The following is a 27,939-nucleotide window of genomic DNA, read 5'->3' as shown; positions in this document are numbered from 1 at the left end:
TGGTAGCGCTGGAGTAGAATAGAGTAGAGTTTTCAAAGGGCCTTTCTCAAGGCTAGAGACGAATGAACTGCAAAAGTTTAAAGTCTCTATAATACAATACCTTCCTTCCTGGACGGCGAGGGATCGAGTACCTTTCTCAAGGCAAGAGGGCGGAGGTGGTAGCGCTGGAGTAGAGTAATAGAGTAGAGTAGAGTTTTCAAAGGGCCTTTCTCAAGGCTAGAGACGAATGAACTGCAAAAGTTTAAAGTCTCTATAATACAATACCTTCCTTCCTGGACGGCGAGGGATCGAGTGCCTTTCTCAAGGCAAGAGGGTGGAGGTGGTAGCGCTGGAGTAGAGTAGAGTAGAGTTTTCAAAGGGCCTTTCTCAAGGCTAGAGACGAATGAACTGCAAAAGTTTAAAGTCTCTATAATACAAGACCTTCCTTCCTTCCGTAACGATCATTCTCATTCAAACCGTACACCACATCGTTTCGCATCACAACACATCAACAAACCAACCCAAGCAGCCATGTCTGGACATGGTAAAGGAGGAAAAGTGAGGGAAAGGCAAAATCCCGCTCGAACCGTGTTGATCTGGAGTTCCCCGCAAGGGTAGCTAGGCCGAGCGCGTTAGTACCAGTGCACCAGTCCACCTACCCGGCGTTATATGTAGCAGAAGAAAAACGTTTGTTCTTTATACAAACTGCTTTGGTGGCAAATCCAGAACAACGTGGCATCGATGGCGTTCGAAAAAGGTTTTTTTTCAAAACCACGAGTACTAAGTTTTCTAAATCGGAACCGTTGCATAAAACACGGCGCTTATCAGGACCATTAAACCTTCCAAAAAAGAGTTTACGAAATACAGTTCAATGCTTTCTAAAACAATATCCAAAATAATAATAAAACACAAATTGATTTTTTCATAATTTGTTTGCCAGGATCTGATGAGTATGTGAATTTGGCAGTTGTTCTGAGCTTATTGATAGTTGGGGACTTTCCTGATTCTTCAATTTTCACCTATTCTTAAATTGTTTCCAGATTGAAAGTACAATAATTTACGATTAGTTCGACATTTAGCTAATTGGACGGACATGTAATGCTACATATTTAGTTGGACACGTCAAAATTCGAAGTATATATTTAGCAAAAGCTGTCCCCTTTGTTGTGTGGACACCGACTGGACAACATCGTTGCTGGACGGGCTGGACGGCGAGGGATCGAGTGCCTTTCTCAAGGCAAGAGGGCGGAAGTGGTAGCGCTGGAGTAGAATAGAGTAGAGTTTTCAAAGGGCCTTTCTCAAGGCTAGAGACGAATGAACTGCAAAAGTTTAAATACAATACCTTCCTTCCTTCCCCTTTGTATAGTCCTACGTCACTCCGGTTATGTCCCCGACATTACCCACCCGTCATTTTTTTAATTTACTTTTTCATTGAATATTTTACCCGACGATTTAATTTTTTTAATTTTTTTCTCCATTTTGTATTTATCTCTACTATGTCTATCATGATCTTGGTGATGATGGACTATTTTTTTTTTTATTTTGTTGTTTTTATATTGTAACAGTTGAAAAAAAAGTAGTCTACAAAAGTTTGACCGAGATAAGAATTTAATAGTTTTGTAAGAACCCGTCTAGAAATTGTTCTTAAAGGAAAATTTCTCGATTTCTCTGGATGGGGATATTCAAAGTCAATCCAAAACAAGGCTAGCGGCTGGACTTGTGTCTTGGTGGACCATTTGGCTGCACGGGCCTTGTCGGAACGGTATCGGCTCTGTGGGGGACAAGACTTAGTATTGACTTGTCTTTTGACATTGCATATTTCTGAACTTAGATCTGTAAATAAAATCAGTTTGTTTTTTTTTTGCTGAACTTATTTCAACGCTGAGAAAAAAATATCTTTAAGATAACTCGTCTTGCTCAAACATCTGTAAAGGAAGGAGGCGGGACCATCATCTTTAATTCGAAAGCAATTGTCCTGAAAGTCCTACGTTAAGTTTCCGTCCGTGCCTCTAGGCAAAGACCTTTCTACAAAAGCTACTTTCTACTTTAGTTCGATTTCTTCGTCTACCTTAATGACTGTTCAGTGATTAATAAGATTACGTGGCAATAATGAAACAAACAAGTAAATGAATTATCTTTCTGCTTATTTCATATAATAAGAGGAAAATAATCAGCAATTTTCAGGCTTTATATTCGACAGTATCGTTTTTCAAGCTTCAAACCTGGAAGCGGGTTGAAACTTGGGGGAAGGGACAAGTAAGTCAAACACAGATGTTTACGTCGCGTCTCCCCTGTACAATTCGGCGCCTGTTCCGTGGTCGATGATTCATTGCTACTCTCATCAGGACACGTTACCAGTTTTACACGCAGGATACGAACGTTCCTCTTTTTTTTTACGATGCCTTTATAAAACAAATATTTGTCAATCCCATGCCGAGCATCGACCCAACAGTGTGACTGAACGCGTGAGTTATGTGCTTATTCGAAACATACAGACACCCTTGCCCCGAGAGCGGAATGTGAACACCGAACCTTGACTGGAATGCCGGTGGCCGACATACGACTTTGTTTATCTAAGCGGCAAGGAACAGAAGATAATCGTCAAAGTTAAATTAACTCTGGCTCCTGGCGGCGAAAAGATGTGAAATGAATACTTCAACAGTTTTTTGTCAAAGAGTTTGCGCGTGTGTGTGTGTGTGTGTGTGTATGTGGATTGAAGGGGGCAGGGAAAAGAGAACTGTAGTGTTCAACAATCTTTAGAATTAAAATCCAGCTGGGTGATTTAGTAGCAAAAACAAAAGAGTAAGTGTAAATTGTGATAATTTGATCAGGGCGAAATCGCATCTGGTGGAGCTGCGGTAAACAAATAGAAGCAACAAGTGCGCGGTTGTTCAACTACATTTATCATTAGCGCCACCTATGTATCAAACCTGAAAAAAATTGCAGAACGCCGCATCCGATTTTCCCTATATGGATTTTCGGATGCTACCAAAAACTGACACTGCTAATACGATACCTTGACTTCAAATCATTCGTCATTCATCAGTTTGCTCATAATCATAGAGTCATAATGCTCTATACAACAGCCGGAAATGAAAAACGAGAATTCATAGCATCCATAGATACATTCAAGTTGTAGATAAAGTGTTACAGATGCGAGCGCCAAGTTTGTTCAAGTTACATTTAATCTCGCGGAATGAACTTTCTTCTGCCACGTGTTGTTATTTCTTCTCGCGGTAAGCACGCAAATAGCACCCCTGTGCTCAAGTTCGGCATAACTATGTACGATGCTACTTATTCCGAACGCTTGCGAAGACAATAATCTCTTCCAAAGCAAACTACAATTCATGAGTAAGTAAACATGTTCTTCGGAAGTTGTTATTCCAGAGAAACTGGAAATTTTATAGGAACGAAGAATGCTAATTCCGGACGATCATTCAGCAACATGTTTCATTACGACGGAGGGCTTGTTCGTATGAACTGAGACACGTGCTGTTTTGGCTAATTCGGAGGGGCAATCAGAAGTTGCAAGTTTTACAGTGTCGGACAAAGTGAAGCAACTGTGCAATAAAATTGCTAATCATTGTTATTTGTTGGATATACATAATTGGTGCCGTGGGTATTGATATCATTCTAGTAATAGCATCTACATGAAGTTATCTTACATCAATGTGTAGAGAAATATTTGAAACGAGTAGGATTATTTGAGTTTCTACTATTTGTAGATCACCCACATTGATAGAATCAGACACTTGAAATAATCGATCAAGATGTTAGTAGTCCTCGACGAAGATTCTAGATTAACGAATACATTGAAGAAATGGGTCAGAACCGGAAGTAGAGACAAGTTTAATGAGAGTTATCCTAGAACATTCGAAAGGTGTCGCAATCGAATACCATAATCGATCTTTCTATTCAGGGCCGCCGAGCGAAACAGAACAAAAAGTGAAAAGTACGATTTAAAGTGATTTCTCTAAAGATTTTCTCTAAGACATTTGAATAATTTAAAATATTAACAAATCGTGAGTCGTTCAAATCGATTGAGCGATTATTGAGTTCGCTCAATTAAATACAGGTCGTACTCGATTATATGTGATTCGATTATATACAATTTTGGACTCGATTATACAGTTTGGGAAAAAAATTATTATATTTCAAATATGGCTTATTTCAAGAAAAAATTTAACTTTTCAACGTTAAGGTGAAATTTGAGTGGCTATTATATGTACAGTAGAGTGAAAATCATGATTTTTGAAGATTTTGCTGAATATTCAGCAGGAATTGTTTATATTGAAATCAGCCAAATCAGAAGTGTAGAAGTTGGGTGTCAAAGAACAAATTATAGAGCGGTTAGAGAGCTTCAATTTAATCGATAGAAATAATCAAGTTTAATATAAAGTTTTAGGATAAAACTAGCTGAGCCGGCAAACGTTGTTCTGCCATATAATTTATTTCTAGAGAATATTTTGGTTGGTAAAAATAACGAATATACAGGGTTTTCCATTTCGGGCTTCCGAAAGTATACAGCCCTGCGCTGACAACCGTTTAACATAGCTGTCAACCAAAGCGTCATATCGTTAGTTGAATGTCTGCCATTTTACAATATGGATCGTTTTAGCATCGCACAACGTGTTAATTTTGTTAGATTACACTATAAAAATGATGAAAAACCGGCAAATGTTTTTCGAGCATTACGGACGGATTTTGGTCGTCATGGACGGCCTACAGAGCACACAATCGCTAATGTAGTGCGTAAATTCGAACAAACTGGATCCGTAGCGGATATTGTGAAACCTGTGCATCATCGTAAGGTGCGTTCGGCCGAAAATATTGCTGCTGTTGCTGCCAGTGTGGAGGACGACCCGAATGTTTCGATTCCACGGCGTGCTCAGCAATTTGGGCTTGTCAAACACATCATTGTGGTGAATTTTGCATTTGGACTTGCACCTACATCCATATAAAGCCCAACTGGTACAAAAATTAGAGCGTGGTGACCATGGAATGCGTCGGGCATACGATTGGGTGAACGAACAACAGCAGCAAAATGCTGAATTTTCGCATCAAATTTTCTTCAGCGATGAGGCACATTTCGAGCTCGGTGGCTATGTGAACACCCACAATTTCCGCATATGGGGTTCAGAAAATCCACACGTGATTGTTGAGAGGCCTTTGCATCCGCCAAAAGTCACTGTTTGGTGCGCATTATTGTCTGGTGAAGTCATCGGGCCGTATTTCTTTGAAAATGAGGACGGCGAGACGGTAACTGTGAATGGTGAGCGCTATGGCCGCATGTAAACCGATTTTTTTTGCCACAAATTGAAGATATGGATACGGATGACATGTGGTTTCAGCAGAACGGCGCCACATGCCACACAACACGACCGAACATGGCCATATTACGAACGAAATTTGAGGGACGCATAATTTCGCGTTTTGGTGATGCCAATTGGCCGTCCAGATCATGCGATTTGAACCCGCTAAACTTTTTTTTGTGGGGTTATGCGAAAGACCGTGTCTATGCCAACTCTCCGCAAACTCTTGAACATTTGAAAGACAACATTCGTGAAGTTATGACCGAGATACCGCCCCATATGTGCGGTCATCGAAAATTGCCTGTTCCGGATCAAGGTGTGCGAGGAAGCCCTAGGTGGACATTTGAATGATGTTGTATTTCACACATAATGGCATAAACCAAACTTTAATTTGAAATAAAAGTTTCATCGAAATTCGAATTCTAAGTGTGTTTTATTTCAATTTACTTTCGGAATTGAAGTTGGAAAACCCTGTATATACATCGACGAAATATATTCAACCAAATATAGCTATTCGTTTGTCTTTACCTCTTTCGATTAACTGTAATTGGTTTCGGAAATTCGTGTCTTTTCTCTTGTTGCTGATATTACTACCAATGCATTACTAGTTCAACTTTTATTGCTGTTCGATTTTAATTTTCTTTATCAGTTTTTTTTTGTTTATTTCGGCACTAGACATACCTGCAAGGTCTAGAAATGTTCTCACTTCAACGCCGTATCCATTTCACTCATACGTGGCCGGGTGATTGACGCGCCAATTATTACTCCCATCGCACCACAACCTTCCTCCGGAAGTTACTTTATACTTTTTCACTCTGAAGCCGACATTCACACCACTTTCAATGCCCCCCAGAATTTTACCGTTCTAGCTTTGACGTGCGAAAAAATGCGAATAATAACCACGTGTAGGCTCCCACTGCCTCGTAACCGTACTCTCAATTTGCGGATTGGCTTACCGACTGCTTTAAATGCGAGGATACTCTCTGTGCTAGGTACAGGCTGTCATTTGCCACCGAACACAGAAACACACTTCCGCTACAATCTCGTTATCATACCTACACATTGTTCGCTCATTGTTCATTATGCGGTGCGGTAGTTCCGAGAAGGACGAAATGGAACCGCCTCATATTTCGCGCACAAATGCGAACAATCCTTTATCACGTACACACCGTTCGATTAGGAATGCGGCCAACGCATTATCTCCCGGTGTTGCAATGTGCAAATCGGAAAGTTCTGGCTCAAGGCATGCATGGCATCCCATTGGTATTATCAATTTTCAAGTAATACAAATCAGAATTGATTCATACAATGCCATCACAAATTAATTATTTATCTGGAGCTTTTGTGATTTTGGTGAGGATTGTGATTACCTAAAAATCTCACCAATGGGACCTTTTCCAGGAGGTTCTCTTAATTTATTCCTCTCTTAATTATGATCGCACAATTAATATGCATATTTGCAGCTGCCACGGGTTGAGTCGGGTATTTCGTTCAAAAATCCTTGATCTCGGTATAATTACACCAGTTTGAGTACGATAACACAGTATTCACGAGGCAATCCCTGGTGTATCAACCAGTTTCGAGACGAGATTTTCAGATCCGTTCGTGATGAGTTATCAGCTGCTCTCACATTATCTGTGCGTGACAGTGATGGATGACGAGAAAGTGTGATTATGGTGTGCGGTACGGTACAACGGGTTGTACTTCACTTGATTGATTTGATGATAGCACTTGCAATCTAGCTGATGATGTAGGAGGTTATTTTGTTTACTGCAAAAATAAATTTACTAGAAGATTTCAATCATCCCATGGTTATTAAATCGATGCAAATTGCATTGATTGCAAATACAAACCAGGGAAAATAATGCGATCCAAGACGTTTTCAGCATGAATTATATTAAATATCAGTTTTATTTTGATGGAGAATGAATGTTTTTGACGTAGAACTACGTCTTTCAGGAAGGGTGCCAAATCAGAAAACAGGTCACGTTTTTGTGAAATAATGTTAACGTTAATAACTATTTTCACAGCGAACAAATTCTGATACTTTGCACCCCAATGAAATCGGAAAATCTCTAAGATTCGTTTGATATACTATACAGTACAATCCACTAATGCCTAAACAGTTTAAATTAATGAAAACTAGAAGCATTCTCATTTTCCCATACATTTGTTCTGCCGATTTGTGTGCATTCCCGAACAGAGCTGTCAACAACGAGCAACCGATACACTCGTTTCTGTCCGTTTTCAATATATTTTGTTTAAATAAGCCATCCGCGATTTGAAGCCACACGGGATTCTTTGTGTGGACACCGACTGGACAACATCGTTGCTGGACGAGCTGGACGGCGAGGGATCGAGTGCCTTTCTCAAGGCAAGAGGGCGGAGGTGGTAGCGCTGGAGTAGAGTAGAGTAGAGTTTTCAAAGGGCCTTTCTCAAGGCTATAGACGAATGAACAGCAAAAGTTTAAAGTCTCTATAATACAATACCTTCCTTCCTTGAAGCCACACCACTTCTCGTTTGGTGGTCATCGAAGGAACATGGTTGTAGCAGAGCTTCGAGTGGTAGAGGATTGTTTTCTTGTCGGATGAAGGGTATGGAATAGGGTTTCTTTCCACTAGGGGCGGAAACAAAAATAGAATAGAATGAAAACACAGATGCGAGTGAGCTAGCATAACACAACTATTTAGCGGATATCATTCATGCCTAATGCTGATTTCACACTCATACACACACAGCTCGATACAAAAAGAGGAAGCGCTCTGTATCGAGGTGTGCTACCGCAAAGAAGAGCAGCATACGAGAATTTTTAGTGCTAGTGCGGATATGGAAGATTATCCAGAATTTTGGAATATAGATATACACTGCATTTATTTAGATAAACTTATATTTCATGAAAGTATGCTTTCAAACTCCAGCAGGGTAACATTACTGTTGCATGTTGTGGGGTTTGATCACATCTCAAGCGGAATATAGGAGTAAAATGGTTCATAGTTAGTGATCGATATCTGAGTGGGAAGGAGAAAGTCTGATGCGAGTTGAACCCGATAAACGAGAAGTGCTGATAGCTTTCGACTCTACTCGACTCTTTCGAGTCTACTTAAGTAATAAAAAAATAAATAGCTGAAAGGATATTACAAAAATTTCAATGTATTCTAAAATAATATCCGAAGTGACAAACAAGTGGATTGAATAATATAATTCCGTAGTTCTGCGTCGAAAACTGCGGTCGTGTCCTAGATACAACCCATTATAATTTTTTACATCGAGGTTGTTAAGAAAATCATTTGCTCATTCGTTGCGTTTTTTCTCGAATATTTGTAAGTCGCAGCCCATATCATGCATAGGGGTTTCACAATCAAATAATATTTGTGATTTGTTGTAATAATGATAAATGTTCACTTGTCTGATTTACCCTCTACTATTCGATTGTTTCCTTAGGGAACATGTACGAGACTGTAGTTGCGGTTGGTCTGGATATGATACGATAAAAATAAAAACTTTTAAACTTGTATCAGATTTCAATGAGGTACACCGGGGCAAGTTGAAACACGGGGCAAGTTGAAACACGGGGCAAGTTGTAACGGAATCCATAACTTTTACTAGAGATGATGGATTGACGTAATATACTTTTTCAGTAAACAGTAACCTTTAACCCAATCCGCTTCTTTGTTCACTTGTTCTCGTTCGTGACATCAAAACAAACATTTTTGTGCAAACCTTCTTTTTTATTTCCTCATTAAGGTGCCAATATCATTTTAGGGTGGTCCAAAAAATCATTTTTCCCTCTTTTTTTCCAAAAATGATTTTCAAAAATCCATAACTATTGAGCTACTGAACCGAATCAGATGATCGACATGTCAATTTAAAGCCAGTTGACTAGTATTTTTTTGGAAAAATATTATATATATATATATATATGCAAAAAAAATGGATTTGGTTTACATGGTGTGGGGATCAAGGGCGCTGTATTTTTATATTTTTCTTGAAAGCTGAGATTTTTGTACAATCAGTGAGGCGTTTTTTTAGCTTTTGAGTTTTGAGTGAGTGATTTTGAGATTTTAGCCCGATTTTTTCGAATTTTTTTTACCAAAAATGACTTTTTACAAAAGCCAATAAGCTAGTCTTCCTTGAAGAAAAAAATACATTTGTGAAAAAAGGGTCTCATTTGCACAGATCTAGTCTAGAAAATGATGGGGTATATCACACGAAAAGTTCGAAAATTCGTCCGAACAGCTGTCAAATAATTGTCATGTATCTTTCCCTTAAAATTCATTAAAAAACCTACAAAATGAAATCCTTCCCTTTTGTGTATGTGTTTTTTATACCGAAAAATATCCTACTTTATACGACCAACTGAAACAGAATAATAACCTTTACATCGGCTTTAAATCGGCAGAAAGGTTCGACGAATGAAGCAGTGCTTCTGAGGTTCAATGTGCCCGACGGAGTATTAATATACATCGACTCACCATGTCCATCACGAAAAAAAAAGTGAGAACGAAGAGAGAAACTTGACCATCGAGTAAAGATAGGCAACGCAGTCCATTTTGATGAACTGCAGTTTTTTTTAAATCGTTTTTGAACATTGAATGCTAGCTGGAACCCAATATGAAGTTAGCCCACAGCTATTTATGTCATGACATTGATATCGTTAGATTAGTTAGGACATTCCCTAATTTGTATGGGATTGACTTATTGTTAATTACTGGGGAAACAGAAGGGGCCTCTTCTTTGAAAATCGCAAATTGTATGTAAAAATATGTTTCTCACCTGACAATGATGTATGTAATAGTTTGATTCGCGCAATTTTTCGTATGATGGGATTCAACTTAGATTCTATTAAATATCATATTAAATAAAAATTCAATCAGAGAAAATAAAAAAAAATTGTCCAACTTCAATTAAATAAAACCAGATGAGGCATTGCAAACAACCAACGCTTCAATTTATATTCTAGTGTATTGGCATTGGTAACTACTATACACTGCATGATTTTAGTACTTGTGTGTACAAGCGCTTAGAGTAAACAATTGTTTTTGTATTTTTCAAGTGTCAAGTTTTATATAAGACCAATTACGTTTTCCGTTGTTTGAGTTGTTTTGTGCAATACATCTGGAAAAATACCAAAGGAAACAGTGTTCACGGGGAGAAGAAGGAAAAGTCGATGCATTTCATCTAGAAAATGTAGGTATCAGAGTAATTGCTCATCGGATTGTACGATCCCATCAAGTAGTGCTCAATCATTTGACGAATCCTCAAAAATACGGTAAGAAGAAGAGAGCTCCACGAAAATCGAAGCTCTCTGACCGGGATAAGCAGGAAATAGTTATAACAGCTTCGAATAGCGCAAAAAAATGCCTAGGCAAATAATACAATTTTGGAATTTAAATGTTTCCCGGGAGACGATTCGCCAAGTTTTGGCCTCTACATAAAGAGGGCTAAAAAAGTTGAAACTCCTAATATTACACCATTTCACATCGAAAGACGTATGAGTTTTTCCGAAACTCACATGAACCGACAGAGGGACATGGTATGTTATGACAAAGAATGTTTTCAAAAGTATACATTTTGATATATACCATAATGAAAAGTTATTCAATGTAATATGACATTTTTTTTACTTTTAGCTTAGCTAACTTATCTTCAGTGACGAAAAAAAAGTTCAATTTGAATGGCTCTGATGGTTTTAACCGGTACTGTCGAGTATTCTGTGCAACCGGAAAACTCAAGAAAACTTTTCAAAATGAGTAGCTAGGATTACATACATGTTCTGGAATCCCCTATCCTACTGTTTTTACATAGATTTCATTTTACATAGATGTTTCAGCCAGCAAGGAAACTAACCAATAGGTTAAGGTACAAAAACTTAACTTACTTGAGTGGCCGGCTCGTTCCCCAGACTTGAATCCTGTTGAAAATCTTTGGGGGATCCTGGTATACAGGATCTACGCTAAGGGAAAGCAGTACACCACGGTTGATGAACTCTGGGCCGCAGTTCTAGAGACATGGGAAAATATCGAGAAACCTGTTCTGCAGAATTCGTTAAATAGTATTCTAACCCGAATTTTCATGGTCATCTACTGCAATAGCAAGGTTATCAATAATTGACATATAATCTGCCAATTGTTTTGAGTTTTTCATTGATAAACAATATATGAAAATATATTGTTGAAATTCTAACTGTTTGTGTTACTATGAAATATATTCAAAGTGGTCTTATAGAAGTTGGACAGAATGTAGTCTTATAGAATTTCAGGCCTGGGAGCTGTCCAAAATTCATCTTCACGTACGTTTCGTCTTCCATCGGCATGCATCCTTCGTACTTCGTCAAAACCCTGTTGTACAATTCAACCAAGATAAACTTCTCACATATGGATTCTCTGGATGGTACTTTGGTTAGAGTTGTGTTTGTGGCGATCAATACCTTCAGAATCCGATCGTATGTTCCACATCATACACTGTCGATTTAGCCACATTCAGCGATTTCACGATTATAGTATCTGACCGCGCCGGATTTTTTATGTGGTTGTGACAAAATCATATTTCTTCTCTCGTCATCCATCCCGCACAACCTTTCCAAAACAAAGCGGATCAACTGAAAATTCTACCGCTGTCAAACGATTTGAGATACGCCTACTACGACCGCTGTCATAAGATGACTAGTGATTTCGAATTCTAACTGAATCAAACCTTAAAATAAATAGGTAAATAGATAAAAGACCACTTGCACCTTTATTCTTCAGTGTTCAAGTGTTCAAGGCATATTGCAGAGCATGTAATGCAAAAAGGCAAATTTCATATGAAAGTACTGATTATGGGCTATGATATCTCAAACATGCGACTATAGTCGCTTTATTCACAATACACAATACACAGATAGATTGTTTTTATGGGATTTCCAATGCTTTGACAGTTGATTTTATTGTAAGAAAATGTAAGTTTTTCGATCGTGGTCTTAATATTTTTTTCACTGATTGAACAAACTTTTCGTGTATTGTGCAGTGAAGTTCTGTTCGCCTGCAGTAGAGGAAGCATTTGATGCAGCGAAACGGTAACTTTGACAACAATAAGTGAAATTAATTGCATTTTAATTTTTGCATGATGAGTGAGGTAACATGCAAGACGCGTGGAAGCATATCCTAAGGTGGGCCAACTTGCTAAAACCACTCTTCAGCCATCTTGGAAGTCTACTGTGTTTTGTTTGCAAACAAAACACAATACGCTTGTGCCCAAGCTCGCTCGTGATCAGTCTGTCTCTTTCACGCTTCAAGGAAATAATTCCCCATCTGTTTTCTTCCGTACTGTTTTCATATACCGCTCCCCTAACCAACTTAGTGACGAAACGGCCTCACCTAGTACCATAGACCCGTCTTGGTCACATGGACACCTTTCTGTGTGGTGAATTTGTCATACAGGTTTAAAGCTTTTATTTGGAGAAATTTATTCCAGATGCCGCGGAACTATAAAAAAAAAAGGATAAACAGTTGACGTTGGAAGAAGGAAGAGCTTGAAAGAGCAAGAGAATCAAAGACGTAGTCCTTACTCAAAATGTATGATACAGATGACAGATGGAAAAGAGTTCAGATTAGTTGGATTGGAGCGATCCAAGTTTCGACTGCGAACGCGAATGAAACCAGAATGTCCAGTCCACCGTAAAGGCCCATTTATACGTTGCTAGTAGCTGACTTGATAGTGAGCAGCTACTGGGCCGGTGGACTCGCTTGACAATTGGTTGACTCGCCGTGTCCGTTCACACAGTATGAGTTGCTGGCGAGAAACTAGGTACTACAGCATTGGCTTACCAGGGATGCCAGATGATTTTTCAAGTGTCCATCAAATAGTCAGAAACAGCAATTATGGCCGGATTTCACAGATGACTGATCCGTAATCGACTTCACTATTGGCAGTTTTCGTCTCAGGTTTTCAGATTTATTTATTATTACACAATTTTATCGCGAAATACACGCTGACCGTGTATAAAAATACTTTGAGCTGAATTTCTTCGAACTCAAGGTACTATCCGAAAAAGCAGAAAGGCAAAAGGATTTGGGCCAGGAATTGGATGCAAGGAAAAGGAGCAACAAATACAATATTGGAGGAACTCTTCGCTTCGTGTACCAATTTGTGAAATGAAAATGATAGTAGATTTGCAGGTGAATAAATACGCGTCAAAAATAAAAACAATGAATAAAAATGTACTTTTTCAATCGAATATCTCTGTTTCTCAGAACAATACTTTTTTTTGCAAGTTGTGAGTGAATTTTGAATGAAAATTGTGCCTGATAAATATTCTATACTAGAGATTCTCAAGAAAACTATCTCGAAAAGAAAGCGTGCCACGCCAGCGTGCAAAACGAAATAACAACGATTTCGTTCAGAAACTATGAGGGTTTTTATTTGTTTTTCCAATAATTTTCAAGTCTATAAATATCTTCGCATACTTTCAAATATCTTAAAAATAGAGACATTTCTTTACATTTGGCATCCCTGATTCGAACGCTAAATTCTGTTTTTGACGTTTTAAGGGATGCGAGAGTAAATTCAAAAAACTTTGAAGTAGCTCGCACGCCGGATCACACATGACACTAACTGGCATGATATGTTCACACGGTGTGAGTAGCTGCACTGCAGTAACTGACTAGACCGACTCGTATGCTTACTTGCACCGTCTGGACCCGACTTAAAGCACGGAAGAGATGATGTTATAACCGGGCGATGCGGTGGACCTTGGAGAATTATCGCTCAAATCGAAGGAACCATGAATGTTGGCATCCTGTGTTGCTTTCTTCCGTGGACCTCGTGAAAAAGTGTTGGGATTCAATCACCGGATCTCACTCCAGTTGAGAATGTATGTTATATTATGGATAAAACTGTGGGGAAGAGCAAAACTGAAGAGTTCCATCAGAAATCAAGTTGTCCATGCTCTTAGAGAGATTGCCCTAAAATCTCCATGCAGTCAGTGCTGAATAGTAGATTTTGCTCATGAAATATAAATTGTAAATATTTTTCTTCTTATTATGTTTTGGTGTCCATTTTTCACACCAAAAGTGGCAAAGGAGACTTTAATACACTTACGTTTGGGCTGAGACGAACCAGCCCAGGAGGCTGAAAGTCTCAAAAATAAAGAATAAAAAAAAAACACTTACGTTTCTTGAAATAAGCTGTTGGTTTGTTTCAATATATTTTCATATTATATTAATACTTTAATTATTCGAGATTTACACAGTCGTAAGTTCCACGATATGTCAGGTTGTTATTTTTTGTCTCTAGAACTGCGGCCCAGAGTTCATCAACCGTGGTGTACTGCTTTCCCTTAGCGTAGATCCTGCATACCAGGATCCCCCAAAGATTTTCAACAGGATTCAAGTCTGGGGAACGAGCCGGCCACTCAAGTAAGTTAAGTTTTTGTACCTTAACCTATTGGTTAGTTTCCTTGCTGGCTGAAACATCTATGTAAAATGAAATCTATGTAAAAACAGTAGGATAGGGGATTCCAGAACATGTATGTAATCCTAGCTACTCATTTTGAAAAGTTTTCTTGAGTTTTCCGGTTGCACAGAATACTCGACAGTACCGGTTAAAACCATCAGAGCCATTCAAATTGAACTTTTTTTTATCTATTGAATCATACTATACAAAAATATACCATCTCAGTCATTCCATACCAAACCGATATAGTGGTTCTCAGATTTTAGTGAAAAGTAGTAGTTTTGTTCCTTATCGCAAAATATTAGACCCGTGTTTTTTTGACGTAGGATTACGTCTTTCGGGAACATATTGGGGTACAAATTGAAAATCGAAAATCGAGCACATCTTGAAAATTGTCCAATTTCAAACGCTTATTACTGAGTCATTTCATGATGGATTGATGAGATTTTTGCGTTAATCATTTTCGGCACTCCATAACAATTTTTACATTGAATCAAATAAAATATGTCATGAAACTAACTATCGAATAATTGGAAAATCTCAACCCCTATCCTAACGGAAATATCCACTCCTGATTGGTCGAAATTGATGACATATGCGGCGGCTCATGTACTTACAATTATTGGTCAGTTAATCCCTGATGGATTTACGAGATATTTGCATCAATCGATCTGAGCACTCCATAACAATTGAACACAATTGATAAAATAATATATCATATGAAACCAACTAGCAAACAATAAAAAAAATCTCCATACGGAAATACCTCGTTCTGATTGGTCGAAATTGAAGATACGGAGAAATCGGCTCATCAAAATAGAGAAATGTATTCCCTAACAGAGACATCAAAACCAAGCTGCCTGGGGGAAATCGGCATTGCAATTACATGGAAGGAGGGGGAGCTTTTGTTTCCACCGACATTTAGGGAATACAGAGATTTCAAATCCAAGGTGTCTGGGGGAAATCAGCATGTTAATACCCTTGTGGTCGATAGCAGTCTTGTTAATGGTTACCATCGTATCACTAATTATGGAGACGTATGTGCTGTGTCATTAATGAACAGTCAAAGTACCGTGGACCTAAAAATGTCATATGACATTTCGGTTTTTTTTCCGTCTTATTCATTAGCTGTTCATCGTCCCGTAATTAAACAACAGTGTTCACGGGGAACGCTCACCGCTTGAAACGTTCATTCAACACATTCGCACTTGATAGGGGATAGTTTGTCGGTTGCTTTGATCTAAACAATCCGTCTAAATATCATCCATCGTGTATGGATGTGTGAGTGAGGAGGTGGATGTATGTGAGCAGCTATGCTTGAATGCAGAATAAAGAGAGAAGAAGAATGCATACCACTGCAGTTTTAATGTCAAATGACATTCAAATGACAAATGACATTAAAACTACAGTCAAAGTAGCCGGAATTAAAGAATGGTTATGAGAACGAATGGTAGAATGGAAATAGCGTATTTTCACCGCTCTTCTGGGTACGTTCGACAGAAAGAGAGAATACAAAACGTTCAATTGATTGTCGTGTTTGCGGCTGTGCGTTTATTTCAGAGGTGACTGTTGGAACCGAGCAATGCTTTCTTGGTCACATTCGCAATACATATTGAGCTGTGACTCTAGCGCAAGAGCAGTATGTGATGGTTGAGAGAAATGTCGACCGTTTACAACACTGGTCGATAGTTTAACTAACGACGCGCACAAATGGATAGTGCTCATTATAACTAGCGCGGATATTGCTGATTGCATACGTGCTGGCGAATAAGTAGGGAGCAATGAATGAGTGTTTTTTAATTTTTGTTCCAACAAGAATCTTTGGATGGATTAATTGAGGAATGATATTTCAATTAATTGAACAGAACTTATGTTTGACAAGTTATAAATAAAAATCAAATTTGGAACTTTTATGTTGGTTGCTTCGTGAAATCTCATATCAATGATCGATATCAATTGTCCAATTGAAATTCGCATTGAGGCCTGTAGCATCGTGTTTCGTTGGGTTTAAAGCGAAAATGGACATGGGTTGAGTAAACACTCAGAAAGTAAAAATTATAAATGAAATTACCTTTTCCATTTCAAATATATTTTTTCTATAATAAAATAACACTTTTTCTTCTGGAGAGAAAACTTGATACTTGTGTTCGATAATGATAATTATCTTATATTACATTGATGAGTTTTTTCTTTAATTCTTCCATACATAGCACAGGAGCCAGCTCGTCCTGGTCCACAGGCTTTCATCATATCTCATTCCACTTAGGCATCTTATATAGTGATACGCACCATCAAATGACTTATCACCATCTTTCTATCATTATCATTCGGTTATGGACATTAGTGGAGTGAACAAAGAATACCTAACAACTAGACAAAACGGTCCTTTTCAGGGCCACCAAATCACTATCGAAGAGTTTAACAATGTAATTATTCAAATATATCGAAAATCAGCATGTAACAGATAACCAAACGGAATCCTACGTCAACTATGCGGTCGTGTGTCGAACACAACCCTCCTGTGATTTTTTTCTTTTTTTTTCTTTTCCATTTTAGGGAGATCCGAAAAAAAATTATTTCTATTTTTTACCTCTATTTTCAGAAATTCACAACTGGTCAGAGACGTTAGCCCTCCGCCCTCTTGTTGTGACGTGTTTCCGAATCGCGGGTGCATAGTTGATATTAGATGATGATATGGAATAAAGTTGGTTCACTAATTCCGAAAGTTTTTTTAAGTTCCATGATCCTGTGGTCATTTAGTTTTCGGGATCAGTGTCCATCATAAATTGAAAGGCTGCAGTGAAAATATTACCTTATTGGAGTGTTGAGCAGGGGGCTCAGGCAGCGCTCAGAAAAAGATGTGCGCGTTTGTGCAGCGCGATTCGTTCGTGATTATTTTCATTAATTTTTATTTAAAATCATTTTAGCCATTAAATTTCACCAGGTAAGAAAATTATATTTTTGTCTATTTACAATGGTCTCAACACGCGATTGGACCAAAGTCATAGATAATCTTCGAATTGTTTATGTTTGATAGTGAATGTAGGTTATGAGTACTAACTTAACCCATTAACGACCAAGCTGCAAAAAATATTTTTTTGACGAAAGCCATTGTTGTATTTTCGATTATTAACGCTAAAGGAACTCCAATGTTCAAGAACTATTTTTTCCCATCTCCCATTTTCCGAAAAATGACTGTTCGAAAAATCGAACATTGGCCGAAACCCGCACAAGTACAAACATACTGCGAACTAAAAGTCATTTCAATTAGCAAATATACGTTATTCATAAATGCATCAATTTTGGATTCCCGGTAGAACAAGAACAGGAGAATGGAGGGCTCTAAGTATAAATCCGAATTAATCCACCTAAGGTGAGATGTGCAAGCAAACCATTTGTCATGACAATTGTCATGCGAAAAAGGGAAAACAGAATAGAAACTGAGAGAGGTTGGCGTCGACATCATGCCTCATACCGTATGTTTCTATTCTGTTTTCGCATTTACGCATGACAATTGTCATCACAAATGGTTTGCTTGGAGATGTGGCATTTCTTATTTCATGTAATTTTAACTTATTACTGACAGGCTTTTTTTCAAAGAAATGTCAATGCTTAAAAACAATTATCCATTTCCCGAAAAAATCGAACATTATCCAAAACCTGCGAAGTACCAGAGTACTGCTAAAAAACAAAGGCATAGAGGGTTGGGAGGTTATTTTTCGGTCCGGCGGAAGAATATTTACACAAACAATCTCATTAGAATCCTCGTTACACGTACTGATCATTTCCTCCAGCTCCCCCACAAAAGAAATTCTACGGGCCGCCATCACCTAAGGTTGTTACGGACAAAAAATCATACAGATTTAATAATATTTGCTAAATTAATCGATATTTGCAAACATTCACAACTGAAAATGCAAGAATAAATGAAAAACCTTTCTTCTTCTAAAGCAAACAAACCAAAATGCGCAGCGTAGGTTAGATGTGTTGATGTTGATTCAGCAGAAAAAAAAAGTTCGTTATGGCCAACGTTCGATTTTTCGAACACTCAATTTCCCCGGCTGTTATTTTCCTGTATGCGGCTCAATCGAATGATTTTCGTCCTATATCACAATGTATGTTCTTTTATCAAAGCAATACTGTAGAAAACATCACAATTTTTTGTATTTTATTGGGGTTTTTAATTGAAATTGAAAACACCTTACAAACATACTTGCTTTAAATCGAATTTATTATCCAATAAAGTTACTCAAAATTGAATAAAATCGATATAAGTGGTACCTAATGAATTAAGCAATCTTTTGGTGCAAAAACATTACCATATGGTTCCTGTCCAAAGAAATGAAAAATTATCAAAGTTGCTGTTCGATTTTTCGAACACTTGGCCTAAAATGGGTTAAGGACATTTTTCAGAAGCTCAAACTGTGAATAATGACGATGCAATCGATATCATATTAAGTTGGTCGATACCTTTGATTATGCAGGGGCTTCCTTTCGACCGTTACGAGAAGGATCTGTAATATTTGAAGCGCAACAAATGCCACCCATCATTTACCTAGTGAAAAAATGTACATCTCTCTTCTTCTGTAGGAGCATTGAACCACTGCGACCATTAGTTTGATCTATTGTGGTGCACTCCAGTTTACTATATATGCGCTGTCAGTTCGTTCCATCACTCAAGGAATAAGTGATAGTCGCACTAGGACTTTGCATCTCCCCCCAAGAAGGTATGACTTCTTTTAAGAAGTTTCTTACCTTTTTTGGTTCAGCAGACCATATCTCGTTAGGCATAAGAATGCCCTTTCCAAGAATCCGCAGTCTTTGCTGAATCAATACACTGCATTGACACAGTAAATGTTCCGAAGTTTCAGCATCAAAATTGCAGAAACGACATTTATCATCCGTTATTTTCCCAATTTTTTTGAGATGATACCTGCTCGGACAATGTCCGGTCAATAGCCCAGTCAACATACTCAGATCGGCTTTATTCAAGCTGAGTAGGCTGCGTGTTATTCTATTACAAGGTGTAATGAATGATCTTGATTGTCGTGATGTTGATAGAGCTCTCCAGTTGGCTTCAATCATCGATATTTTCCAGGATTTGAGCTCGGATTTCAGACAGGATGTAGATAATCCGCAAAATGGCTCAGGTCCGACGAATTTAGTTGAAGATCCTAATCTTGCTAGAAGATCAGCTTTTTCATTACCTTCTATACCGCAGTGACCAGGCACCCAGTATAGATTAACGTCATTAGTTACAGCTAGTTTTTTTAAAGAAAGAATACATTCCCAAACTAGCTTTGACTGACAAGTATATGCTTTCAATGCATTTAGAGCTGCTTGGCTATCTGAGAAAATACAGATACTGGCATACCTGTGTTTCCTAGCCAAACAAATGTTTGTACATGTTAGAATAGCATGTATTTCTGCTTGAAAAACTGTAGGCCACTGTCCCATTGGAATTGAGACATCTATCCCTGGTCCAGTAATCCCAGCTCCTGTAGATTTTCCAATTTTTGACCCATCTGTGTAAAACACGAGTGATCCCGGACGAGTTATTGGACCACCTTCTTCCCATACGCTGCGATTGAATTCAATCACTTTGAAAGGAACGCTGAAGTTAGTCTCTGTTTCCATCCAGTCTTCGTTCATGATTAATATAGGATTCAGTTGAAAATCTTTCAGGATTTGCAAGTGCCCCTTAAGATCTCCTTGTTGGAATTGTTTCGTACGTTTAAGCCTAAGAGCACCTTTTTCCGCTTCAAGTTGCACATATTGGTGCAGGGGTAGAAGGTATAAAAGAGCATCTAGGGCTTTGGAAGGAATACTGGGCATTGCTCCAGTTATTGATAGGCATGCCAGACGTTGTAGTTTATCAAGCTTTTTCTGAGCTGATATTTGTGTTGTTTTAGGCCACCACACTAACGAAGCATAACTTAACCTGGGTCTCACAATTGCCGAGTATACCCAGTGAATCATTCTCGGTTTTAGACCCCATTTTTTTCCGAATATACTACTACATGCCCAAAGAGCAGTTCGGGCTTTAGAAAAAAATGTACATTATAATACTTGTATCGAATCATTCGTCATATGTTATGAATGAATCAATGTAAAATGATGATTTTCTAACCTTTTCAGCGTAGAAAGAATGCTTGAATCCGGGAAATTAGCAGAAAATTTCAGATTTTTCAAAACAAATCAAACCAATTCCATACCAAAAAAAACAAAACATCATCATTTTACTCGCTGCGCCATCTGGTTGCAATTCTAACGTAAATTCGTCAATCGTCTTGTTGCACTCGTTTGTGTTAGTGTACTCTCTGCCCGACGCGTGTATACATATCCATTTTTAGGCGTAGTGTCACAATCAAAGGAAACATCGATATGGATGGGCTGAGCGTGCAGTGGTGTCAGATAAGTTTGATTATTCCCATGCGCACATTATTTAAATTCTTTATTTCTTTTAATTCTTTGATTATTCATTTTTTAAATTCTTTCATTATTTAATTTAATTCGTTAACGCCGTCGCGATTGTAGTTTGAAAAAGTGTAGCTGGATGGATACTGAAAATATCACCTGTCAGATTATTTTAGAATAATTTTTTCGGTTACCTTGTCAGGTTTCCCAAGATAAATTTTCTAACGTTGTGATTAGAGTTTGATAAAGACGAGGCACGATAAATAACGAAATATATCACCGGTCCGGTTAATTTTAAAGGAATTTTCTCGATTAAACTATCAGGTTTCCCAAAAATAATTTTCCGTCGTCAGAATTTTAGTTCGATAAAGAGTAGGCACGATAATAACAAAGTACGATTTGATTTTTCAACATGACAACAAATAGTTAGTTTAAATATAGATTGAATCACGAATGAAGAATATGAACGGGCCCATTTATTTTAAAGGATTTTTTTTAAATAACGAAACGCATCACAAGTCCGATTAATTCAAATGAAATTTTCTCGGTTACCTTGTTAGGTTTCCCAAAAATAATTTTCTGCCTTCGGGACTGAAGTAATGAGTAGCCACGAAAAATAACGAAATACATCACAGGTCCGATTAATGTTAGATGAATTTACTCGGTTACTTTGTAAAGTTTCCCATGAATGTTTGATGAATGTTATGAATTTAAGATTTTCGGGGTTTCGCTTCGACGAGTGGTTCGACAGTACCTCAGTCAATCCATTCTGTGTGTTCTTTGTGCAATTTGGATGGTTCAGGTCAATCATGGAGAGCAACTACGAATTGTACAGTCTACCCAACCTCAAGCTCAAGCTCTATTTTCAAAAATTCACAACTTTTGAACTACTGAACTAATTCAGATGATTGACATATGAAATTAAAGACAAATAACTGGTATTGTTGGAAAAATATTGCACTTGCAACAAAAAATGCATTTTATTCTCGTAATTATTGATTGTATTTGCTTTTTTTATAGTTTACATGGCTTCCGACCAGGAGGCGCTATATTTATTATGTATTTTTCTTGAAAGCTGAGGTATCTTTACGTAACATATCCAAAAATTAGAGATGTGAGTTTTGTCGTCTTTAAGTTACGATTTTTCAAAGTTAACCAAAGGTCCGAAAAGTCAGTTTTTCCCAAAATTCATAACTTTTTAACCACTGGACCGATTTAAATAGTCGACATATCAAATAGAATTCAGTGAGCTAGACCTTTCAAAAAACATCACGTCTGGAAATAAATTAGATTATTTGTTCCTAATTATTGATTGCATTTGTTTAGTATAGTTAGCACAGTCAAAGATAGAGGGGGTTATTTTTGGCGTAGGACTACCTCTAACCGAAAGATATACGGGGTGAAATGAAAATCTAGGCACTGAACAAGTAGGAAAAAATGCAAGATTCGGAACGCTTATAACTCGAGCATTTCTCAATAGATCGCAAAGGTTTTTGCATCAATTGATAGGAAATATATCTACGCATCTATCATAACGAATAACATTTCATTTTTCTTGAGATAAATAATTGAATAATTGTAAAATATCAAGCATTGTCCAAATGCACTATGTGCCCATTTTTGATTGGTCCATTTTGTGCTCCTCAAATCGTACCGACCAAAACGGTCAACCAGAGCAGCAGCGAAATACAATGAAGCACGATTGGAAAGGAAAAAGAAAAAATATGAACGAAACATTGGTCGCAGTCTCACACATGCGTAATTCTCGAGCCAGCCAGTCAGCTTAAAAATCCCCGCTCCGCTGCCGTAACGATTGTCAATGATCATACCATGTTGAAAACACCGGTTCTTGTCCGTAACGATCATTCTTTGTGTGGACACCGACTGGACAACATCGTTGCTGGACGAGCTGGACGGCGAGGGATCGAGTGCCTTTCTCAAGGCAAGAGGGTGGAGGTGGTAGCGCTGGAGTAGAGTAGAGTAGAGTTTTCAAAGGGCCTTTCTCAAGGCTAGAGACGAATGAACTGCAAAAGTTTAAAGTCTCTATAATACAATACTTGGGGACTTTCCTGAGTATTCAATTTTCACCAATTCTCAAATTGTTTCCAGATTGAAAGTACAGTAATTTACAATTAGTTCGACATTTAGCTAATTGGACGGACATGTAATGCGACATATTTAGATGGACATTTTTGTAAACATAGAGATCCAAATTATGACCCCACATTGAAAGTCGACACTGTACCACTGTCATCGCAAATGTTCAATTACAGGTTAAACTCGCCTCCAATGCGACCCTGAGTGTTTCTCCGGCACGTCGCATCAAGTGTAATTTACTGAACAATATATCACAAGCTGGATAGGAAGAAATTTTCCAACTGTGAAAGCTGTGGCGAGTGGCAAACGTAATAGCTAAACAGGAAGGTTTAACCGAACAAGATGGGGATATCGAGTGATAACAAAAACACAACACCAAACCAGAACCATCAACATGTTCATAAAGAGTAAATAGTAAACTAATCCATTTTTCAAGTAGATGGGTAGGTATTCACGTAGGAGAAGAAAATAAAACAATATATAAAAAATATATACTTAACAAAAGCTGTCCCCTTTGTATAGTCACTCCGGTTATGTCCCCGACATTACCCACCTATCTTTTTTTTATATTTAAAGCTTAAAGCTGAGGTTCTTTTACATAACATTTACATTACATAAACAATAATACAATACGTGTCTAATATTTTGCGATGAGGAACAAAGCTACCAATGTTCACGAAAATCTAAGAACAACTATATCAGTTTGGCATGGAATGGTTGATCTACAACTTCATTCAAAATTGTTATGACTTATGAATTTCAACTACAGTAATCGTTCGCTAACTGGTCCTGGTTTAACTGGTCTGCTGTTTAACTGGGCGAACGTTAACTGGTCCTTGGACCATTTAAAAAGCAGAATTTCGTGAACAATCGACGCCATATTCAAATGGAAGATTTGCTGTGAGGGGCATTCGAATGTAATTTTAAATGTTATGAAAATTGACATTATTTTCGCACGACAAAAACATTGATTAAACTACAGAAAAATAATTTACTCAAATCATATGTCATACCTGTTGTCGCACTCAATGCGAAACTTCCATTGGAATCCTTTTGTTTATCCAATTACAGGAACAATGCGAAACAAACAATTCATTGAAGTTTCCCTCGATTTTATTTGACGTTTAACATGCCGGATCAGTTAAAACGCGAATGTCGATAAGTGGTCTTCCCTTTTCGCCCAGTTAGTGAATGTTTACTGTATTTCAAATTTTTAAATTTCCAGGAAAAATAAATTAGAACAAAAATTGGACGATTCTTATGTTTCGTATAATCCAAATTTTTCCATTCCATTGCACTTCTTCGAAAATAAATAAAATAATTCAAAACAAATATCACATCAGTGTCGGGCACACGTACAGAGCATCGAAGACTGCAACATACCAATTATGAGAACACTTGTAATACTAACCTCGAGCCAACCGCGAGTAATCGGTTACATATTACTAACATAGTTGTAAGCAAACATTGTCGAAATATTGAACTCCCGGCCCCGTTAGGCTGACGCCATAGGAGCCTTAATAAAAATATATATTTTGGATAAAAAAAAAATATCACATCTGTCACACGTAAGTTATTATCATTGTTTCAATAAATTAGACATCCTGTCGAAAACCATCGAACCAAAATATAGATGCATCAATGAAATAAATCACATGCAGGGAATATCCTTCACTCTACTCTGCTGGTATTACCTTTTCCAACTTTCCCCTAACTGGGATAATTTCCGGTTTCCGTAAACCTCCAAGTTATAACTGAATAACGAACATCCCGGCTCTCTGGGTCTGTCTCTCAACACTGCTGCAACACTTGATCACATTACACCATCAATTAGCAACACTGACGCTGGTTCCACAAATTTCCACCTCAGAGATATTTAATTACGGCCCCAGAATGGATCAAAATTTCCACAATCAGAGTATTCCCTTGCACACAAGCACCAGAACAGCACATAACAGAACACTCCCCAATGGCACGGAACTCTCACCGGTTTCAGGAAAATCCAGCACAGTCCACACTTATTTAATTAACTTCCAGCTTGTCTCACTCTTGATCCCGGCTCAGCATGCTATACTCCAATTGTGACAGACAGTACGGGATAATTCCATCACAACATCATTCCGTTACATGCCAGCTCGGTGCATAGGACACATGGTGCTAATGAGCGCTTTTCTCACCGTACGGAAACACTCCGATGATGGTTCGAAAAGCCAAACCGGCCACTGGTAATCTCTTTTGTTGTGTTTTTTTTTGTATCGTTCTGTACAAGCCTAATTTAACTCATTTATTGGTTTCCCCTCACACAGCCCTTTTTCGCCAAACAACCAACCAACCACTCAAATGCCGAACCAACTATTCGATAGCCGACATGTGCGAGATTCCGACGATTAGGATTAACGTTTCGTCGGAGCCAACTGCAGGCTGGCACGGGAAACTTTCCTTTGAACTGACTTCTGTCCTCGTGAACCTTGTTGATTAGAATCGATAGTCTCTTGTCACGCAACGCAGCTGGCAGGTTCTGCTCGAACTTTTCCCACCACTCAACCCTTGATGTTTCGAAATACCGACCGAAAACGATGAACTTGACCGAACCGAACGGAACGGCCTGAAACGCGGGAGCACCGGCCAAATGCCAACCATAGACTAAACGATTCACATTCCGCTAGGCGCCAAATTGCGCCACCGGACGTGGTCCGGACTGCCAGCATCGGCATGTTTGCTCGTCGGATTCAACGGACTCGCCATCCGGATGCTGGCAGAGGGTGTGCGCCTGCGCCCAAGAGGAACACTAGCCGAACCGCTCACCGAGCGAGAGGAAGGAATTGCGTTGGATTGTTTGGGGAAAAACGGTCGGTTTTCGATGCCGGTGGAAATTGTGAATTGTTTTGGCGCCAAATGGCAAGTGCAATAAAGCTTGCCACTTGGGGGAAGCGTTTTCATTCATTCTCTAATGCAGAGACACCCACGTTCATGTTTTTATCGGTTCGATGCGACTGGACGTATCGAATGTGGGTTTTTATGACCGATTAATGCAATTGAAACAGTGTGTAGTAGCTCTCAGCGGATCACATTTATTGAACTGCTTTCATTCGCGTCAATGGAAGTCTAGTTCGTGTTTTGAAATTTCTAATTCTAATGGTCACATTTTAGGATTTTTTAAGGATAACCATTCATTGAGACTTTTTGGAATAGATTCTCAATTCAAATTGTAACTTTTCTGTTTATTAATATATTCACCTAATTTTTGTAACATGTTTGGCCTCGACTAGTAGTTGGAAGGATAACATCGTTGTTCTGATCGAGACTGGCATTTCGAGCAAAAGAAGCAAACAGATCGTTCTAACTGGAAATAAACTAGATAAAAGTATATACGAAGAAGCCGGGAACGAATATGAATATATAGGAGAAATTGTAAAGAAAGTGAAAATGAATGTGCCATCCAGTCGCTACCCTAAGTATTGAACCTGTTGAGAAGTGCTGACCTATTGTAACTCGTATATTGCGGCGGCTTCTGTCGCAAATCCAGCAAACCAACAATTTTGCTTGTAGAAACATTCAGACTAGGATCACAATATCGTGGTGTGTCGCTTCAGCCTTTAATTCTTCAGCTCCACCCAGAAGACAGATTAATAAAATAAGCTACCAAATCTTTGGTAAGCCAAACATTAGTAGAATTTACATATTTTCTGTAAATTCGGAAGATTTACTGCTTCCAATAGCCTGCGATCACATCTCCGGCATTTGTGATACGAGCGCCTTTGATTGGGGTGTATAATAATGCCGGTAGGAATAGTAGTAATGGAACACTGGCTGCTGAAAGTCGGGGGATAGCGTTGATACGAGCAATCGGTGATGCAAACACACCAGCTGACCTGACGGATCAAATCGACCGATTCCTTTTTCAAGTTCCTATTTTATTTGTATAGAAATAAATATTTATTATTTTTATTGATTACAATAGATGAAAAAAAAGATTGTTTTCATTACAATTGAAAAGAAAATGTTACTACAGATATACAATCCTGATCAAAATACCATTGAACCGACGTTGGACTGACAAATGACCCCGTGTTGAACAAATTACATATATATTCAGCCATTCCATGCCAAACCGATATAGAGGTTCTCAGATTTTCGTCAAAAGTGGTAGTTTTGTTCTTTATCGCAAAACATTAGACCCGTATTTTTTTATTTTTTCAGTAGGGTGACCTTTTCCATTTTAGGGTTGTCCGAAAAAACGACTTTTTCCTCTTTTTTCCAAAAATGACTTTTTTCAAAAAACTCATAACTTTTGAACTACTAGACCGATTTAGATGATCGACACATCAAATTAAAGCCAATCACCTAGTCTTTTTTGAAATACTATACCTGCAGAAAATTTGAATTCTGCTCTCGTTATTATTGATTGTATTCGTTTTTTATTGTTTTCATAGTCTTGGGACCAAAAGACGCCTCCCTGGTTTCGAGATATATTATGTGAAAAATCCGCAGCTTTCCAGAAAAAAAAAATATAAAAACTATAGCGCCTTTGGTCCCGAGACTATGAAAACAATGAAAAACGAATACAATCAATAATAACGAGAGCAGAATTCAAATTTTCTGCAGATGTAGTATTTTTTCAAGAAAGACCAGGTGATTGGCTTTAATTTGATATGTCGATCATTTGAATCGGTTCAGTAGTTATGAATTTTTGAAAAAAGTC

General features: G+C 38.1%; 1 protein-coding gene across 4 annotated transcripts in view; it reads right to left on the bottom strand.

Moving 5' to 3' along the window:
• The window catches only part of LOC129763551 (RYamide receptor-like), a 453,048-nt gene extending 427,193 nt beyond the window's left edge, over positions 1–25,855 (bottom strand). For 3 of the 4 annotated variants that reach the window (XR_008740961.1, XM_055762748.1, XM_055762744.1), the window contains exon 1: positions 24,932–25,855. The gene's annotated coding sequence lies outside the window, so the exon portion shown is untranslated. Of the gene's footprint in view, positions 1–5,972; positions 6,203–24,931 lie in introns of those variants that run through there. The other variant, XM_055762746.1, reaches the window with a different exon arrangement.
• Positions 25,856–27,939: the final 2,084 nt, after the last annotated feature.

The sequence above is a fragment of the Toxorhynchites rutilus genome, chromosome 1, assembly GCF_029784135.1.
Source record: "Toxorhynchites rutilus septentrionalis strain SRP chromosome 1, ASM2978413v1, whole genome shotgun sequence".
Taxonomy (NCBI): Eukaryota; Metazoa; Arthropoda; class Insecta; order Diptera; family Culicidae; genus Toxorhynchites; species Toxorhynchites rutilus.
This window is presented reverse-complemented; position numbering and strand designations above follow the sequence as displayed.